Raw genomic sequence first — 19,457 nt, forward strand, 5'->3', positions numbered from 1 at the left:
TCCTACCAACCGGTCCCTTCTTTTTGACAAGTTGTGCCACAAACTCCTCTTCTCCCCAATTCTATTCAATACTTCCTCATTAGTTATGTGATCTACCCATCTAATCTTCAGCATTCTTCTGTAGCACCACATTTCGAAAGCTTCTATTCTCTGCTTGTCCAAACTATTTATCGTCCATGTTTCACTTCCATACATGGCTACACTCCATACAAATACTTTCAGAAACGACTTCCAGACCATTAAATCTATACTCGATGTTAACACATTTTTCTTCTTCAGAAACGCTTTCCTTGCCATTGCCAGTCTACATTTTATATCCTCTCTACTTTTACCGTCATCGGTTATCTTGCTCCCCAAACAGCAAAACTCCTTTACTGTTTTAAATGTCTCATTCCCTAATCTAACTCCCTCGGCATCACCCGATTTAATTTGACTACATTCCATTATCCTCGTTTTGCTTTTGTTGATGTTTATCTTATATCATCCTTTTAAGACACTGTCCATTCCGTTCAACTGCTCTTCCAAGTCCTTTGCTGTCTCTGACAGAATTACAATGTCATCGGCGAACCTCAAAGTTTTCTTCTCTCCCTTGTCCTACTGACGAATTCCAGTCAACCATGACTATTAAATTTTCGTCTCCCTTCACTACCTGAAAAATTTCTTTTATCGCATCATAGATTTCCTCTATTTCTTCAACATCTGCAGAGCTAGTTGGCATATAAACTTGTACTACTGTAGTAGGCGTGGGCTTTGTGTTTATCTTGGCCACAATAATGCGTTCACTATGCTGTTTGTAGTAGCTTACCCGCACTCCTATTTTTTTTATTCATTATTAAACCTACTCCTGCATTACCCCTATTTGATTTTGTATTTATAACCCTGTAGTCACCTGACCAGAAGTGTTGTTGCTCCTGCCACCGAACGTCACTAATTCCCACTATATCTAACTTTAACCTATCCATTTCCCTTCTTAAATTTTCTAACCTACCTGCCCGATTAATGGATCTGACATTCCACGCTCCGATCCGTAGAACGCCAGTTTTCTTTCTCCTGATAACGACGTCCTCTTGGGTAGTCCCCGCCCGGAGATCCGAATGGGGGACTATTTTACATCCGGAATATTTTACCCAAGAGGACGACATCATCATTTAATGATACAGTAAAGCTGCATGCCCTCGGGAAAGATAACGGCTGTAGTTTCCTCTTGCTTTCAGCCGTTCGCAGTACCAGCAAAGCAAGGCCGTTTTGGTTAATGTTACAAGGCCAGATCAGTCAATCATCCAGACTGTTTCCCCTGCAACTACTGAAAAGGCTGCTGCCCCTCTTCAGGAACACACGTTTGTCTGGCCTCTCAACAGATACCCCTCCGTTGTGGTGGCACCTACGGTACGACCATCTGTATCGCTGAGGCACGCAAGCCTCCCCACCAACAGCAAGGTCCATGGTTCATGGGGGGAGGACAATGTTGAATACAGTAATGAAAACCCCAGCACTCACGTTTAACCCGAAAGGCAAAACGCAATACTGGTAGGACCTACCTGAAGATATGAATGCTATGTATTTCTTACTTTCAGGTGATAAATATTGTAGTCCATTAAACCGATATAATTGTTCTTCTAGGTTTTCCGGTCTGGTGGTTACTGGGACAATAATTTTATTGAGCTCCCTGGCATCGAGAACAAGTTACACCGAATTATCTGCTTTCTTTACTGCAAGTAGCGGACTGAAATATGGCGTTAATGAGGTTTCCATAATATTCCATGCGAGCATCTTCTTAATCTCCTGGGCCACCGCCTCTCTTTGGGACCATGGTATGGAATAAGTGTTTTTACAGAATGTGTCGTGAGGCCAGACATCCATGCAATATTGATACGTTCTAATATCTCCAGGTTTCTTGTCGAACACGCGTACATAACGTAATAGTAAAGTTCTGTGTTCATTCTTTTGTTACTGTGAGATTTCTGTACATACCGATATTCTATTTTCAAATTCGTTCTGCTGTACTTAATGACACGACAGATACACTCCTGGAAATTGAAATAAGAACACCGTGAATTCATTGTCCCAGGAAGGGGAAACTTTATTGACACATTCCTGGGGTCAGATACATCATATGATCACAATGACAGAACCACAGGCACATAGACACAGGCAACAGAGCATGCACAATGTCGGCACTAGTACAGTGTATATCCACCTTTCGCAGCAATGCAGGCTGCTATTCTCCCATGGAGACGATCGTAGAGATGCTGGATGTAGTCCTGTGGAACGGCTTGCCATGCCATTTCCACCTGGCGCCTCAGTTGGAACAGCGTTCGTGCTGGACGTGCAGACCGCGTGAGACGACGCTCCATCCAGTTCCAAACATGCTCAATGGGGGACAGATCCGGAGATCTTGCTGGCCAGGGTAGTTGACTTACACCTTCTAGAGCACGTTGGGTGGCACGGGATACATGCGGACGTGCATTGTCCTGTTGGAACAGCAAGTTCCCTTGCCGGTCTAGGATTGGTAGAACGATGGGTTCGATGACGGTTTGGATGTACCGTGCACTATTCAGTGTCCTCTCGACGATCACCAGAGGTGTACGGCCAGTGTAGGAGATCGCTACCCACACCATGATGCCGGGTGTTGGCCCTGTGTGCCTCGGTCGTATGCAGTCCTGATTGTGGCGCTCACCTGCACGGCGCCAAACACGCATACGACCATCATTGGCACCAAGGCAGAAGCGACTCTCATCGCTGAAGACGACACGTCTCCATTTGTCCCTTCATTCACGCCTGTCGCGACACCACTGGAGGCGGGCTGCACGATGTTGGGGCGTGCGCGGAAGACGGCCTAACGGTGTGCGGGACCGTAGCCCAGCTTCATGGAGACGGTTGCGAATGGTCCTCGTCGATACCCCAGGAGCAACAGTGTCCCTAATTTGCTGGGAAGTGGCGGTGCGGTCCCCTACGGCACTGCATAGGATCCTACGGTCTTGGCGTGCATCAGTGCGTCGCTACGGTCCGGTCCCAGGTCGACGGGCACGTGCACTTTCCGCCGACCACTGGCGACAACATCGATGTACTGTGGAGACCTCACGCCCCACGAGTTGAGCAATTCGGCGGTACGTCCACCCGGCGTCCCGCATTCCCACTATACGCCCTCGCTCAAAGTCCGTCAACTGCACATACGGTTCATGTCCATGCTGTCGCGGCATGCTACCAGTGTTAAAGACTGCGATGGAGCTCCGTATGCCACGGCAAACTGGCTGACACTGATTGCGGCGGTGCACAAATGCTGCGTAGCTAGTGCCATTCGACAGCTAACACCGCGGTTCCTGGTGTCCGCTGTGCCGTGCGTGTGATCATTGCTTGTACAGCCCTCTCGCAGTGTCCGGAGCAAGTATGGTGGGTCTGACACACCAGTGTCAATGTGTTCTTTTTTGCATTTCCAGGAGTGTAGTTCGAGTCATGGTATAGAAATCCATTGACTTTTAATATTTGGATGTGGTTAGCTTGATAAGTCTTGCCGTTCCTGCTTCTGACTTTTATCACATCTCCAGTACAGTTCTTCCCGTTAATAAACAGATGACACTACCCAGTTTCTTGGTCAATTTTTGCACATTTCCCTGAAGAAATCCATGCCGAAAATACACCATTCCGTCAGCCCTTCGCCACTAGAAAAACTGACTGAAAAACAATAGCTTCAATTTACATTTTGTCATGGTTTGTACCTTAATTAGATAAGATTTTCCACATATGGCTCCTAATATCTTGCAATTCTACACTGGATAGGCAGGCAAAGCTGTGTGGCTGTCAGTCTATTTAAACAATGCTTTCGATATTACACTAATTATTGCACCAATATCCACAAGCATAGTCTGTAAAATAGCTTGCATCATACCATCCTCTTCATACAAATGTGGTTCTTCCTCATTGGTCAACAAACCACGCATATCCGCTCCGTCCACGTTAGCAAATTACTACCACAGTAGCATGGATCGCCCCACGACTATCCATGGCCAATGTTGGGGAGCATAATGAAGCTACGTTTAGTTTAAGGCCCCATTGTTACTGTTTGTAGGTGTTTCGTTTGTTACTTCCACAATATTCACTGCCAACATGTTGTTCCTCTGTTGCGCTGCTGCTACGGTTGCAGGTTCGAATCCTGCCTCGGGCATGGATGTGTGTGATGTCCTTAGGTTAGTTAGGTTTAAGTAGTACTAAGTCTAGGGGACTGATGGCTTCAGATGTTAAGTCCCATAGTGCTTAGAGCCACTTGAACCCTTTGACTGATAGGGTAAATTACTAATCCGGCACTGCCATTGCACATTTCGTGGGTCAGCCTTGTTGTTGTTGCAAAATTGAAGCTGAAAATTACTGTAAGCGTTACCCCACTGATTCCTGTTGTCCTTTCTATTCCAATTTCGTTTCCAGTTACTGGAGTAGCCAGAGTAATTTCTGTCACCATTTTTTTTTTCTCTTCGTTTTGTACCCTGGGTTAAAACTTTGGTTATAGTAGTTACTAAAATTGCCTCCCGAACTCGGGCCTCACATGTGCGCTGCTGAGGCGGGATCGACAAAAGCCGGTCGTGACTCAGCCGCGCATGCTACATTGTTGACGCCGAACTGTGGCTGGCGCTGCGGAGGTTGGTTGCCACCACTGCTACGGAAATTATTTTGGTTGGTGTGGCTCTAGCTTGCATCTTCATTAATTAAGTCAATAGAATTCAAAACAGACAGAAAATACTCCAAACTGCTTTCTGGTACTTGTACTAGCTTTACCCGAAAATTAAGTGGTAGTTTAGCTTTCAGATTGCGTAGGACGTCAGTGTGTGTCGCTAGCTCGTCCCAGGACGTCATCTTATTTAAATATTTCTCAAAATAAATTTGCAACGATCAAATTTTTTTACTATATTGTTCAGGGTCGAATAGAGCTTTTTTTAACCTCTATTGAACGCCATGTGACCAGTACAGTATGTGATCAAAAGTATTCGGACACCCCTGAAAACATCCGTTTTTCGTATTATGTGCTTTGTGCTGCCACATACCGCCAGGTAATCCATATCAGTGACCTCAGTAGTCATTAAACATAGCGAGAAAGCAGAATGAGGCGCTCCGCAGAGCTCACGGACTTCGAACGTGGTCAGGTGATTGGTGTCATTTGTGTCATACATCTGTACGCGAGATTTTCGCACTCATAAACATTCCAAGGTCCTCTGTTCCCGATGTGACTGTGTAGTGAAAATGTGAAGGGGCACAAAAGCACACAGACCGACCTTGTCTGTTGACTAACAGAGGTTGCAACAGTTGAAGAGGGTCGTAATGTGTAATAGGTAGACATCAAACAGGAATTCCAAATTGCATCAGGAACCACTGCAAGTACTATGACAGTTAGGCAGGAGGTGAGGAAACCTGGATTTCATGGTCGAGCGGCTGTTCATAAGTCACACATCACGCCGGTAAATGCCTAACGGCGCTCCGGTTGGTGTAAGGAGCGCAAACATTGGACGACTGAACAGTGGGAAAACGTTGTGTGTAGTGACAAATCACGGTACACAATGTGGCGATCAGGTGGCAGGGTACGGGTAAGGTGAATGCCATCATCTGCCAGCGTGTGTAGAGCAGGGTAGGGTCGTGTTTCTCACGGAGGGGGCTTACACCCTTTGTTGATTTGCGTAGCACTATCACAGCACAGGTCTACATTGATGTTCTAAACACCTTATACCACGCCTCTGTTGAAGAGCAATGGCGATTGCATCTTTCAACACGGTCGAGAACCTGTTTATATGTCATGGCCAGTGGTGGAGAGATTACACGACAATAATATTCCTGTAATGGACTGGCCTGCACAGAGTCATGACCTGGATCCTATTGGGATGTTTTGGAACGCCGACTTCGTACCAGGCCTCACCGACCGACGTCGACACCTCTCTTCAGTGTAGCACTCCGTGAAGAAGAGGACGCCATACCTCGAAAAACCTTCCATCCCTGAGTTAACGTATGCCTGCGAGAGTGGAAGATGTCACAATATTGAATTCCAGCATTACCGGTGGACGGCGGCACGAATTTGTAAGTCATTTTTAGCCAGGTGTCCGGATACTTTTGATCACATAGTGTACATTGAATGAAACGCGTTTTTTAACTGTTCTAATATCTGACAAGTTTCTGACATTTCCATCGCTCAAAACGCTCTATCGCCTTGGATGTAACCTGTAACATAATGTATCTTTAGCTGTTCCGACCACGTTTTAGCAATACATTTTTCAATTGCCGGATGCAAAGACTTCTTTGCTGGGATAAACACTTGAAATTTCCGGTGTTTTCTAAGACTCCCTTCAACCAAAACTGATGTCAAAGTGAGTTCAGTTAACTGCTGTTTCTTTTCTTCATCACGATGTCGTTGGTTACCATACAACTCATAATTTGGTGAACACACATGTACATTCGGGATAGGATAGTCACTAACTGCACTATCGCTCTTGCCTGTGGGTATGTTGCCAAGCTCTTCTTCTGCGTCTTAGTGTCGTTCTATCATTGCACTATTTTCCCTGTTAAGTTGCTGAACTACTGGATTCTGCCAGCCTGGTAAGTTCTATGTCGAAGTTTTCTGTATCTGACCTACGTCAGTTTGCGGTTTAGCTACAGATGTTTTGTGTCGTGTATACTAGTTCCGTTGTGTTACTTATTACTTTTTGTAACTCTGTTTCTAGAGTAAGGTTTATGTGTGTGTCTTTCTGTTCTATAAAGTCCTCAAGCTGCAGTTTTTGTTGTTTTGTCAGCTCGTTAACTTGATTTACGGCTTCCTGCATTTTTATGTTGATCTCGGTTTGCTGAACACTCATAGCGTTGATATTTTCAGTTAACTTACGTATCTAATCTAGCAGATAATTAACTGTGATTTCCAAATCATCAAGATCCTGGTTTATGGAATTTAAATCTTCTATTATCTGATCCGCTACTTCTCTTTTTAGTTGTTTCAGTTGTGTTGTCACGTTATTGTGCATATCAGTAAGTCTTTGTACGTCACTGTCTAGATTTTTCCTTTGAGTGGTTGCACTCCCTATCTGTGTTGTGACATTGGTTATCTGTGTTATGACATTTTCTATCTGTGTATTTATCTGGGCTGTTATCTGAGTTGTAAATTGTGACGTCAGATCTGACTGCATTACTCTAAACATTTGCATAATGTCTATAACGTGTACATTTGTGGAATTTGGTAGAGTTTCAAAAGTTGACGTATTATCGTCTGTCGCTTGAGACTGAGTACCAATAGTCACTGTGACTGCGTTATTAGTATCTACAATGTTTTATGCTTCTGTATTAGGCATAGGTTGAGAAAGTGATTCCTCATCGGATGAATTATCCGCAGATTCGCTTCGTGATCTATATTTCACCATAGCTGTATAAAGCCGTAAATGAGCGTGCAGACGAACTTCGCTACTGTTTCGGCTCGTATTAGACGTAAACAAATCACGGATTACGTCGCGCTCGTTCGTGAAATTCAATGTAGTACAATACGTTTCTGTTTAAACCGAAGACTGACAAGTGGCTTCTGCGGGCATAATCAGTGCAAATGATCCGCCATCTTGTGATATACCATAGTGTAATAAAACTGCTGAATTTTACGGAAATATATTCAAAAATTTTTGGAAAAATTAATGCGTTCTACGCAGTGGACGTCGAAAAAATGAAAAACTGGTCCACGTTTACTGCCAACAGAAAGGTAATAGTGCTCTTATCCTTACCTTATAATCTCTCCTGCGTTGGTCATCTCTTTTGGTTGGAAAAGGTTGGATGAAATTTCCTTTTCCAAAATTTTCTCTGTTTAAATTTACATTAAATTTAGTGTGCGTGCACGGGATTAGTGATTTCCTCGTATTGTACGCGGTTGGTGTAACATGCAACAAGAGCAAATTAATTACAGCCACAATAATGGTTGAACAAACATTAGTTAAGTAAAAATTGGGAAATTTGTGGTGAGTTCTACGGGTCCATACTGCTGAGGTCATCGGTCCCTAAGCTTACACCCTACTTAAACTAACTTATGCTAAAGACATCACATAGACCCCTGCCCGAGGGGGGTACCCGCGCGAGCCGTGACAAGGCGCCTCAGGCCGAGCGCCTACATTGCGCGGCAATTACTTTAGTACTTCAGGCGAATAATTACTTCTGAATTCTGTAATAACAATGGGCATGTCATTCGGACGCCATTTTAAGTTCTCCCTTTTGATTCTGCTAATGTTTATTGTTGCACGTTTCGGCCAGTCGGTGCGGCAATTTCGAAACAGAAAGCCTTCCGACAATTGCGTAATAAATTCCGCTGTAAAGAGGCAGTGCGATTGAAATATAGAACAGAAGTTACTACAATATGTCACCGGACTGGCTGTAAGAATAAGGGAGAACGTACATTCGCGACAAAATCAAACCACAAATAAAAAATAATCCTGTTTCTCAGATATTTATGTTTTTTAGTTACGTGTCCGTATGTGAAACTCGCGAACGTACACTTCGTTCAGAGACACGCACGGCCTGTGAGGAAGGGGGGGGGGGGGGGAGGGGGAAGGGGAATACATACATTTTATCTTTAAAGAAATAAACTAGATCGGACTTCGTGAAGGAAAATAGTTACAGGTTCCTGGTCGCGGCTTACCATGAACTAAGAGCAAAATTAAGACGTGGGGTCGTGCGGTAGCGTTCTCGCTTCCCGCGCCCGGGTCCCCGGGTTCGATTCCCGGCGGGGTCAGGGATTTTCTCTGCCTCGTGATGGCTGGGTGTTGTGTGTTGTCCTTAGGTTAGTTAGGTTTAAGTAGGGGACTGATGACCATAGATGTTAAGTCCCATAGTGCTCAGAGCCATTTGAACCATTTTCTAAGTCGAGGAAAAACTCATGGTGAAGCGGTTCTTTGTTTTCTGCATTGTCCCTACCTGCAACATACACACATCTTTGAAATTAAGTCTGTTTGATAATTAATGTAATATTTACAGAAAAGGGAAAAGACAATAAATAAAAAATGAATATTTAAATATCTAATCTTCAAACGCCTTTTCCTTCCTGCACTGTGTCTTATTTGTTCCAGACACCTTTCGTCTTTTACTTTAAGGTACATTCAATGGAATATAGAATAACACACTTTTGTTTTGGTATGCGCTACTTGTAGATTACAAAAATGTTCACCTAGCACTGTTACTGTTTTCCAACATTTATCCCGCATTTTGTCTCATAATTTCTGTTTGACCATTCCGTACGAGCCTAAGTGAAGAGACGTTGTCTTAACGTTGTGCTTTGTGTCAAGGCAGATCCGTTTGACGGTGACTTCGCCTTTCGTTCCGTTGCCTCCCGCTACCATTGAGTGCGAGTCGGCCTCTGTACAGTGGCGCCTTAAATTTGGCGTTTAGGCCACCCGCAGAGTGTCTGTGTGTTGCAGTCTGCGTCAGTTTGGACGACCCCTGTGGAGCTGAGTCCCTTGTGCGACTTACGTGGCACAATAATTGTGATCTAACCAGACGAAATATTAGTCGCTAAGCGGAGGAGGTACCTTCTATCTCCTCCATGTTAGATGGATCGGTTTAATAGTATCTTTTCTCAGGATGTATTAACAGTACAACAGGGAAATTTTATCAGGTACACTTACACTACTTGCTAACAATCTGGCATTTTTTAAGAATGATGTTGTAAAACTGTAATGTGGAAATTTATTTAATAAGCTCGGCAAAAGAAAGCTTACGAGAAACTCAGTTTTCTGTTTAATACATTCATGCTATGTTTTTACGTTCAAAACTAACATATGCCTTCTTATTTCACAAAAGATGAAATAAATATTCCATAACAGCAATCCAGAACCGCCAGTCTGAGTAATTGAGAAGAAATAAATATTCTCGCTGTAGCGAAGCAGCTTAAATCATTGTACAAGGACAAGGCCTTCGCCCAGATTGTATAACAATCAAGTTGCTTTCAGAGTTTGCTGATACAATAGCCGATACTTAGCAATAAAATACGACCACAAGCTCATAGAATTATCCGTACTCAAAGACTAGAATTTAGCAGAAGTCATACCAATACCCAAGAAGTGAAATACAAGTAATCCGCTGAATTACAGACCCATAATCACTAACGTCGGATTCCAGTAGGATTCTAGAACATATACTCAGTTTGAAAATCATGAATCACCTAGAAAAAAGAGAAGACACTGTTTATTGAAAAAATCCAACACGGATTCAGAAAATATCATTCTTGTGAAACACAACTAGCTCTTCACACTCAGTAGTGCTACCAACAGGGGATCTCGTCGATTCCGTATTTCTAGATTTTCAAAAGGCTTTTGATACCGCTTCTCAGAAGCAGCTCCTAATGATATTGTGTGCCTATGGAATGTAGTCTCAGTTGTGCGACTGGATTCGTGACTGCCTGTCAGGTTAATTACGGGAAGTCAGCGAGTAAAACGAAGATAATATCTGGCGCTTCTAAACTACAGAAATTATTCAGGAGGCAATCTGAGCAGCCCTCTTAGATTGTTTGCAGATGAGGCAGTTCTATTACCGTCTTGTTAAGTCCTAAGATCGTCAAAACTAATTGCAAAATGTTTTAGGCAAGATATCTAGTGGTGTGAAAAGTGCCAGCCGATTATAAATAATGAAAAGTGTGATGTCATCCTCAGGAATACTAAAACAAGGGCACTAAATTTCGGTTACAATATAAATCAATCAAATCTAAAGGCTTAGGCGCTATAATTACGAATAAAATAAAATGCAACATTGTAGGGAGGGCAAACCAAAGACTGCGATTTATTGTCAGACTACTTAGGAAAAGTGACAGGTCTGCTAAACAGACGGTCTATACCACGGTTGTCCGTCCTCTTCTGGAGTACTGCTGTGCGATTTGGGATCCACATCAGGTAGGTGTGACGGAAGACATTGTAAAAGTCCAAAGAAGGGGAGCTCTTTTTGTGTTACCGCGAAATAGGAGAGAGTGTGTCACGATATCATGAGGTGTAGTCATTAAAACATTAGTGTTTTTCATTTCGGCAGGATCTTCTCATCAATCGCCAACTTTCTCCTCAGAATATGAAAAACTATTGTTCGTGTACACTTACATAGGTAGAAATTATCATTATAATAGGGTAAGAGAAATTCTGAGGTCGCACAGAAAGATTTAAGTGTTTGTTTTTCCCGCTCGCTGTTCGTGAAATGAATGGTAGAGAAATAGCTTGAGGGTGGGCTGATGAACCCTCTGCCAGGCACCTAATTGGGAATTGCAGAATATTCATGTACACCTTGATGTAGATATCCTCTAAAAGTTCTGTAATATCAAATATAACATTCTGGTTTGAGAGTGTTCTGCATCACAACTATATGTAGAAGGGCGGAAAGCAGATTGTTCCTACAAGAGCACTTCCATTTCATTCTGTGCTCACAGAAGTATTAGCATCACCTAACCTTAAGCTTACAAAAATATCACTAGATAAATGACTGTCAACTTATCTTGTACTTAAGGTTATATTCACTATATTTTTCACCCAAGTCCTTCAGAACTTTTCTTGTAAACTTAAAGAGTCGATCTCAGCATTTGTCTGCTCAGAAAAAAAGACGCAAGGGTTAATTTTATTACTCTATAAAAGAACTGAAATGAAGATTTGAAACATAGTAGCCAGTATCTGAACGCTCAAAGCAACGGAAGAAAACGTCTCTAGGCTTTTGAACTCTAAGAACATTGGACACACAGAGCATAAACTGGGCGTATCTCACTCTGTCATTTAAACTGAAGATTAGAATCTTTAAATTAGGACTCGGTCTGAAATACTTTTTTATTCCCACAAAGACTACTTAAAAGCACCATAATAACCAATCAAAATATTTTCATATTGTCTCAATTTTCAGCCCTTAAGAGGGATGTCATGGATTTGGGTTCGAAAATCGATTTTTCGAAAATACTTTTTTTAATCTTCTGAGTTTTATCTATGCTGTTCTTCTGTACCTACTATCTCTGCTTCGATTGTGTTCCACAGAATTCGACCATACTACCCTCCTACAGAACAGTTTACCCTGAAGGCTCTATCATTATTACAAACATGTCTGTCTTCTTCTTGGCAAATGGAACTTATTACGGAATATTCTGGTATGTTAGCCAAGAAGTACTTGGTTTGATGGTGCAAACTTACTTTGTAAATAATGAAATCTGAAGCATAACGATTTATGTGTGTGATATCTGCCGCTTCGGACATGTCTGAAAGGACGGACACCATTGATGGCCATTCAGCCGCATGGAAACATCACGGAAGAGGTATTTCGACATCAGCCGCAATCGGGCATTGAAATAAATCCACTGCCGAGAAGTGAAAATTTGTGCCCGGGGCTCGAACCCTGATTTTCCACTTATCTCGAGCGGTTTCCTTATCACCTTTGGCTATCTGAGCACGTTTCCCGTCCAGCCAGGATGCCCACACGTCGCCCAATACAGACAGACACAGTGTCCCTCCTCCATGATCCTCATAGGTCGCAGCCTCACCTCATTCCCGCAAGAGGTCGGACGAACAGTGCATCCGCACTGAAGGTATCATTGTTTGCCGTCAACGCGCATATATTTATATGTGTAGTGTCAGTTTCTGCGGTTTTCTGTCAGTGCCCGGGTAGTAGAATCGCTGCAGTACTGGGTACAGAAGGTGAAGCAATACACAACTGATCAGGCGGTCACAGTGGTTGGCTCACCAGTGTGTAGTAACAGGTAGGTGGAATGTTGTTCCCTTGATAGGCCGCCTGTATCAGGGAACAAGATGTATAGCGCCAGGCGACGCAGTACGTTGCGGCTTCACCGATGGATGGCAAAGTTGAGGCCTGTGTCGACAGCACAGACAGCCCTCGGTCGTCGCCGTCAGATTCCCAAAGCGGTTCCTCTGCTTCTCCTTCCAGTAACACTAACACCAGAAAGCCTCACGTCTTGTTACGTCATAGCTACTTTGCGATCCGTCACACAGTAGCTGTCCCGCTGTTATCATTTTTTCCGGAGCTTCTAGCCAATTACGCGCAATTACACCAGCTGGGCAAGGTTCGCTGGCGGTGTGCTTATCTTGTAAGATAGTGTGCACACCACGTTTCGACGCAGTATATTACACAGAGAGGTGACAAAGGTTTTGATATGGAGATATATGCACCCAGAGATGGCAGCAGTACGCGACGTGTAAAAGGGCAGTGCATTGTCGGAGTTGTGTTATTTGTACTCAAGTGATTCATGTGAAATGGTATCCGACTGATTATGGTCGCACGACGGGGATTAATACACGCGGAACGGTAGATGGACCTATACGCATGAGTGATTCCAGTTCGGAAATCGTTAGAGGATTCCATATTCCAGGATCCATTGAGTCAAGAGTCTGCCGAGAACGCCAACTTTGAAGCAGCATCTCTCTCGACGAACAAGGCAGCGCCCGGCGTACCTCACTTGACCGACAGCGGTGGCATTTGCGTATGGTTCCAGTGCTTATTCGACTTAACTGCTACGGTCATCAGTCCGTAAGCTTACACACTACTTAACCTAAATTATCCTAAGGACAAACACACACACCCATGCCGTAGGGAGGACTCGAACCTCCGCCAGGACCAGCCGCACGGTCAGACCGATCGGCTAAGCCCGTGAGGCTATTTATTTACGTATGTACATCTTCGACATTTCATGAAAGTAGGGGAAGAGGGTTGAGAACTCATGAGAAGTAAAGATGATTATCTCTCGATAATGTCAAGACCGGCCGGTGACAAGCCAAGTAATCCGAATTAGCACTGTCGACGCCAAGCGAATACATTTGTACGAGACGTGCAGACGGAAAAGTGTTAACGTCGTGTCTCACCTTGTTTTGCCTGACGTAAGGCAGCAACTAGACGTGGCATGGACTCTACAAGTCGATGGAAATACACTCCTGGAAATTGAAATAAGAACACCGTGAATTCATTGTCCCAGGAAGGGGAAACTTTATTGACACATTCCTGGGGTCAGATACATCACATGATCACACTGACAAAACCACAGGCACATAGACACAGGCAACAGAGCATGCACAATGTCGGCACTAGTACAGTGTATATCCGACTTTCGCAGCAATGCAGGCTGCTATTCTCCCATGGAGACGATCGTAGAGATGCTGGATGTAGTCCCGTGGAACGGCTTGCCATGCCATTTCCACCTGGCGCCTCAGTTGGAACAGCGTTCGTGCTGGACGTGCAGACCGCGTGAGACGACGCTTCATCCAGTCCCAAACATGCTCAATGGGGGACAGATCCGGAGATCTTGCTGGCCAGGGTAGTTGACTTACACGTTCTAGAGCACGTTGGGTGGCACGAGATACATGCGGACGTGCATTGTCCTGTTGGAACAGCAAGTTCCCTTGCCGGTCTAGGAATGGTAGAACGATGGGTTCGATGACGGTTTGGATGTACCGTGCACTATTCAGTGTCCCCTCGACGATCACCAGAGGTGTACGGCCAGCGTAGGAGATCGCTTCCCACACCATAATGCCGGGTGTTGGCCCTGTGCGCCTCGGTCGTATGCAGTCCTGATTGTGGCGCTCACCTGCACGGCGCCAAACAGGAATACGACCATCATTGGCACCAAAGCAGAAGCGACTCTCATCGCTGAAGACGACACGTCTCCATTCGTCCCTCCATTCACGCCTGTCGCGACACCACTGGAGGCGGGCTGCACGATGTTGGGGCGTGAGCGGAAGACAGCCTAACGGTGTGCGGGACCGTAGCCCAGCTTCATGGAGACGGTTGCGAATGGTCCTCGCCGATACCCCAGGAGCAACAGTGTCCCTAATTTGCTGGGAAGTGGCGGTGCGGTCCCCTACGGCACTGCGTAGGATCCTACGGTCTTGGCATGCATCCGTGCGTCGCTGCGGTCCGGTCCCAGGTCGACGGGCACGTGCACCTTCCGCCGACCACTGGCGACAACATCGATGTACTGTGGAGACCTCACGCCCCACATGTTGAGCAATTCGGCGGTACGTCCACCCGGCCTCCCGCATGCCTACTATACGCCCTCGTTCAAAGTCCGTCAACTGCACATACGGTTCACTTCCACGCTGTCGCGGCATGCTACCAGTGTTAAAGACTGCGATGGAGCTCAGTATGCCACGGCAAACTGGCTGACATTAAGCCTTTTTGCCTCTATAGCCGTATATACTTGCGAAAGTATTGCCGCTGCTGGATTTTGTGCGCACACTGACATCTCATGTTTGCCCACGTCAGGCGATGACAGATCATTCGCTAGAACAGCCCAATGTTCTTAAAACCAATTGTGAACAATTGTGGCCCAGTGACATCGTACATTGTCATCCACAAAAATTCGATCTTCATTTGGGTACGTGAAGACGGTGAATGGTTGCAAATGGTCTACAAGTAGCCGAATATGACCAAGATCGATTCAGATGTTCCAGAGGACCCAGTGCGTTCAATGTGAACACAACATACACTGTTACGAGGCCACCGCGAGCTTGCACAGTGCCTTGTTGACAACTTGGGTCCACGGCTTCGTGGGGTCTGCAACCACACTCGAACTCTACCATCGCCTCTTACCAACTAGCACCAGGAGTCGTCTGACCACGCCACGGTTTTCCAGTCGTTTAAGGACCAAGCAATATGGTCACGATGGGTACTGGTGATGTCGTATTACACTACTATCCATTAAAATTGGTACACCAAGAAGAAATGCAGATGATAAACGGGTATTCATTGGACAAATATATTATACTAGAGCTGACATATGGTTACATTTTCACGCAATTTGGGTGCAAAGATCCTGAGAAATCAGTACCCAGAACAACCACCTCTGGCCGTAATAACTGCCTTGATATGCCTGGGCATTGAGTCAAACAGAGCTTGGATGGCGTGTACAGGTACAGCTGCCCATGCAGCGTCAACATAGACCACAGTTCATCAAGAGTAGTGACTGGCGTGTTGTGACGAGCCAGTTGCTCGGCCACCATTGACCAGACGTTTTCAATAACCGCAGCGATGGTCTCCGAGCTGATAGTCCATGCTGCTGCAAACGTCGTCGAACTGTTTGTGCAGATAGTTGTTGCCTTTCAAAGGCCCTCATCTGTTCACTGAGGGATCGAGACGTGGCTGCACGATCCGTTACAGCCATGTGCATAAGATGCCTGTTATCTCGACTGCTAGTGATACGAGGCCGTTGGTATCCAGCACGGCGTTCCGTATCACCCTCCTTAACCCACCGATTTCATATTCTGCTAACAGTCATTGGATCTCGACCAACGCCAGCAGCAATGTCGCGATACGATAAACCGCAATCGCGATAGGCTACAATCCGAACTTTATCAAAGTCGGAAACGTGATGGTACGCATTTCTCCTTCTTACACGAGCCATCACAACAACGTTTCAGCAGGCAACGCCGGTCAACTGGTGTTTGTGTATGAGAAATCGGTTGGAAACTTTCCTCATGTCAGCACGTTGTAGGTGTCGCCACCGGCGCCAAACTTGTGTGTGTGTGTGCTCTGAAAAGCTAATCATTTCCATATCACAGCATCTTCTTCCTGTCGGCAAAATTCCGCGTCTGTACCACGTCATCTTCGTGGTGTAGCAATTTTAATGGCCAGTAGTGTATCAGCGTTGGTCGTGTGCTGCTACAGACCAATAACGTCAATTTTTGCCGCACTGTCCTATCGGATAGGTTCTTCGTACGTCCACCGTTGATTTCTGTGGTTATTTCACGCAGCATTGCTTGTCTATTAGCATGACAACTCTACGCGAACGTCACGTTAAGTGAAGGCCGTCGGCCTTTACGTTATCCACGGATAGAGTCGCCGCCTGAAATTTTGCATTCTCGACAGACTCTTGACATTGTGGGTCTCGGAATATTAAATGCCCATAAGATTTATGTATTGAATATCCCATGTGTCCAGTTGCAGTTACCACTCTGCTTTCAAAGTCTGTTAATCCCTCGTGCAGCCATAACACCTTTCCACAGGAATCACCAGCTTCGCCAATGGACTGCCCTTTCATACCCTGTGTAAGTGATACAGCCACCACGTGTATACGTGCACATCGCTAACCCGTAACATTAGTCAGGTCTGTGTATATCAGCAAGGTGGGAGAATTTTCCCAACGTGTACAGTTAAGAAAACTATGGACAGATCCAACACTTAAATACAGTGACTAGTCCAAGCAGACAGTCAACAAGTGCTCCCGCATTTTTGAGAATATGTTTGTTAGAACATCCTTGAAATGAATCCAAGGACTCCACAACTGCATGTTGTTGTTGTGGTCTTCAGTCCTGAGACTGGTTTGATGCAGCTCTCCATGCCACTCTATCCTGTGCAAACCTCTTCATCTCCCAGTACCTACTGCGACCTACATCCTTCTGAATCTGCTTAGTGTATTCATCTCTTATTCTCCCTCTACGATTTTTACCCTCCACACTCCCCTCCAATACTAAATTGGTGATCCCTTGATATCTCAGAAAATATCCTACCAACCGATCCATTGTTCTCGTCAAGTTCTTCCACAAACTTCTCTTCTCCCCAATCCTATTCAATACCTCCTCATTAGTTATGTGATCTACCCATCTAATCTTCAGCATTCTTCTGTAGCACCACATTTAGAAAGCTTATATTCTCTTCTTGTCCAAACTATTTATCGTCCATGTTTCACTTCCATACATGGCTACACTCCATACAAATACTTTCAGAAATGACTTCCTGACACTTAAATCTATGCTCAGTGTTAATAAATTTCTCTTCTTCAGAAACGCTTTCCTTTCTATTGCCAGCCTACATTTTATATCCTCTCTACTTCGACCATCATCAGTTATTTTGCTCCCCAAATAGCAAAACTCCTTTACTACTTTAAGTGTCTCATTTCCTAATCTAATTCCCTCAGCATCACACGACTTAATTCGACTACATTCCATTATCCTCGATCTGCTTTTGTTGATGTTCATCTTATACCCTCCTTTCAAGACGCTATCCATTCCATTCAACTGCTCTTCCAAGTCCTTTGCTGTCTCTGACAGAATTACAATGTCATCAGCGAACCTGAAACTTTTCATTTCTTCTCCCTGGATTTTAATACCCACTCCAAATATTTCTTTCATTTCCTTTACTGCTTGCTCAATATACAGATTGAATAACATCGGGGAGAGGCTACAACCCTGTCTCACTCCCTTCCCAACCACTGCTTCCCTTTCACGCTCCTCGACTCATATAACTGCCATCTGGTTTGTGTACAAATCGTAAATAGCCTTCCGCTCCCTGTATTTTACCCCTGCCACCTTTAGAATTTGAAAGAGAGTATTCCAGCCAACATTGTCAAAAGCTTTCTCTGTCTACAAATACTAGAAACGTAGGTTTGCCTTCCCTTAATCTTTCTTCTAAGATAAGTCGTAAGGTCAGTATTGCCTCACGTGTTCCAGTATTTCTACGGAATCCAAACTGATCTTCCCCGAGGTCTGCTTCTACTAGTTTTTCCACTCGTCTGTAAAGAACTTGTGTTAGTATTTTGCATCTGTGGCTTATTAAACTGATAGTTCGGTAATTTTCACATCTGTCAACACCTGCTTTCTTTGGGATTGGAATTATTATGTTGTTCTTGAAGTCTGAGGGTATTTCGCCTGTTTCATACACCTTGCTCACCAGATGGTAGAGTTTTGTCAGGACTGGCTCTCCCAATTCCGTCAGTAGTTCCAATGGAATGTTGTCTACTCCGGGGGCCTTGTTTCGACTCAGGTCTTTCACTGCTCTGTCAAACTCTTCACGCAATATCATATCTCCCATTTCATCTTCATCCACATCCTCCTCCATTTCCATAATATTGTTCTCAAGTACACCGCCCTTGTATAGACCCTCTATATACTCCTTCCACCTTTCTGCTTTCCCTTCTTTGCTTAGAACTGGGTTTCCATCTAAGCTCTTGATGTTCATACAAGTGGTTCTCTTATCTCCAAAGGTCTCTTTAATTTTACTGTAGGCAGTATCGATCTTACCCCTAGTGAGATAAGCCTCTAAATCTGTACATTTGTCCTCTAGCCATCCCTCCTTAGCCATTTTGCACTTCCTGTCGATCTCATTTTTGAGACGTTTGTATTCCTTTTTGCCTGCTTCATTACTGAATTTTTATATTTTCCCCTTTCATCAATTAAATTTAATATTTCTTCTGTTACCCAAGGATTTCTACTAGCCCTCATTTTTTTACCTACTTTATCCTCTGCTGCCTTCACTACTTCATCCCTTAAAGCTACCCATTCTTCTTCTGCTGTATTTCTTTCCCCTATTACTGTCAATTGTTCCCTTATGCTCTCCCTCAAACTCTGTACAACCTCTTGTTCTTTCAGTTTATCCAGGTCCCATCTCCTTAAATTCCCACCTTTTTGCAGTTTCTTCAGTTTTAATCTACAGGTCATAACCAATAGATTGTGGTCAGAGTACACATCTGCCCCTGGAAATGTCTTACAATTTAAAACTTGGTTCCTAAA

This window comes from Schistocerca gregaria, chromosome 9 (genome assembly GCF_023897955.1).
Source record: "Schistocerca gregaria isolate iqSchGreg1 chromosome 9, iqSchGreg1.2, whole genome shotgun sequence".
Classification (NCBI taxonomy): Eukaryota; Metazoa; Arthropoda; class Insecta; order Orthoptera; family Acrididae; genus Schistocerca; species Schistocerca gregaria.